Source organism: Triticum aestivum, chromosome 2B (genome assembly GCF_018294505.1).
Source record: "Triticum aestivum cultivar Chinese Spring chromosome 2B, IWGSC CS RefSeq v2.1, whole genome shotgun sequence".
NCBI classification, from domain to species: domain Eukaryota; kingdom Viridiplantae; phylum Streptophyta; class Magnoliopsida; order Poales; family Poaceae; genus Triticum; species Triticum aestivum.
In genome coordinates this window covers 745,577,802-745,579,523 of record NC_057798.1, presented here as the reverse complement: position 1 = coordinate 745,579,523, position 1,722 = coordinate 745,577,802, and the positions used below count along the sequence as shown (strand labels likewise).

The 1,722-nt window shown below is 38.4% G+C and overlaps 1 long non-coding RNA gene across 2 annotated transcripts in view; it reads right to left on the bottom strand.

Moving 5' to 3' along the window:
- Positions 1–313: 313 nt before the first annotated feature.
- LOC123042415 (uncharacterized) overlaps positions 314–1,722 on the bottom strand; it is a 2,406-nt gene continuing 997 nt past the window's right edge. For both annotated transcript variants that reach the window (XR_006418783.1, XR_006418784.1), the window contains exons 2-3: positions 1,551–1,684; positions 314–1,429 (exon numbers count right to left, since the gene is read on the bottom strand). This is a non-coding gene — a long non-coding RNA (uncharacterized lncRNA). The remainder of the gene's footprint in view (positions 1,430–1,550; positions 1,685–1,722) is intronic.

Genomic DNA, 1,722 nt, shown 5'->3' with positions numbered 1-1,722 from the left:
TTTTGTGGCAACGCCTCGAAATTGCAAAACAGAAGCAAATGAAAGGAAATGAAACAACAAGATTGGCAAAGTATGAGATGTCGGATCAAAAGTAGACCCAGATGCCAGAGGAGAAAGGCTTTGCTGCCACTCTAGCTGAGCATCTAAGCAGAAGAACATTGTCCCCAAACATGTAAGCAGATGTATATAAAGAATTTCTGAGGACAACTGTACAAGCAGAAATCTGAGGCTCTTATGAGGCCTCGATTTCTTGCGCTAGGCCCATGAGATAATTTCCTAAATGAACCACAGTATAAAGAATACATCAGAAGCACTAAACCCAGTAGAAGTAATGTATATTCCCATACAGAACATAAACAACTATGCAGACAAACATACATAATAAAAGGCCATTTTAATCGTCACCGTTAATTAACTCTTTTATAGCTCATATATGAAACAAAGGAACCTCAACCAGAGCAACACAAGCAAGATCAGTAACTAAACAGCTCACTACCACCCCCTGTACATCCAGCCCTGGGTTAATAAAGAATACGTTTATCTTTTCTGTACACAAATATCCATCCAGCACAAAATATAACCTTTCATGGCAACTGTTTATGTCTGAAATATTTGGACTAATGTCACATTTATGCATTCATGATCAGAGCTTATAATGTCAGTCTACATATACATAGTGCATGGATGAAAACAGGGGAGCATACCTCAATATCATATCAAGTATTTTAACAGAACATAGACCCATTAGATTATTATTCATTTACGGTGGATAAATTGAATTTGTTATTAATTTTAATATGATGAATAGAGTTGCTAATCTGGAAATGCAAAATATCTGAAGTCACCAGGTTGTTTCTTGACCAACAGACTGCCATTCTTCTCATAGATTATCATTTTCTTGGTGGGAATTCCATTCAACAACAAATATGTAGTAGGCTTACCTATGCTGGATGTGCACTACTCAGTTTATTTCGAAAGGGGAAAAACAATTGTGCTTGCATGGTGGATTACATAAATCAAATAGATAATGTCAATGGTGAATCTTGGCAGGAAGGGCACTAATCAGCCAAGTAGCCATGGATGAACTTCGGGTAGGGACACTGCAATCGAAGTGAATTGCTATACATGTAGAATATCTTCCCTCTCAATAAAAAGGATGATACGTGAACTAACATTGAGATCACATCTCCCAAGGTAATCAGACCCTCCATCAGTCAATCTCTTATGTTCAATGCATCATACTCCTAAACTGAATGATCCAACCATTAAAAAGTGAACAGTTATGGTAAGCTTCACATGAAGCTTAGTTACAACGCTATGGCATGAAGATTGCTGTCATCTGCTATAGTGAGTACATGCTGTCCTCACACATGGAGAATAAAGACCATCGAGTGCATGATTGTGCGTTCCATGGCCAAGGAAAACAAACCTGAATAGTTTAAAGGAAACAAGTAAATTGCAGATTTAATCAGGAAGATTTTCCATAAATGCCCTACTTGCCATCGGGGGCCTGAATAGTTTAAAGGAAACAAACAAAGGGCAGACTTAACCAGGAAGATTTTTCACCAATGCCCTACTTGCCAGCGGGCAAGTCCTTTTTGTCACTTGTCTTTGGTCGCTCGTCGGGCACATGGAACACCAATTAAAGATTTCCATGCAAAGAGTTATGTGCCAAGCCTTGTTCCTGCAAACCAAAAACAAATCATAATCAACAAGCCATTG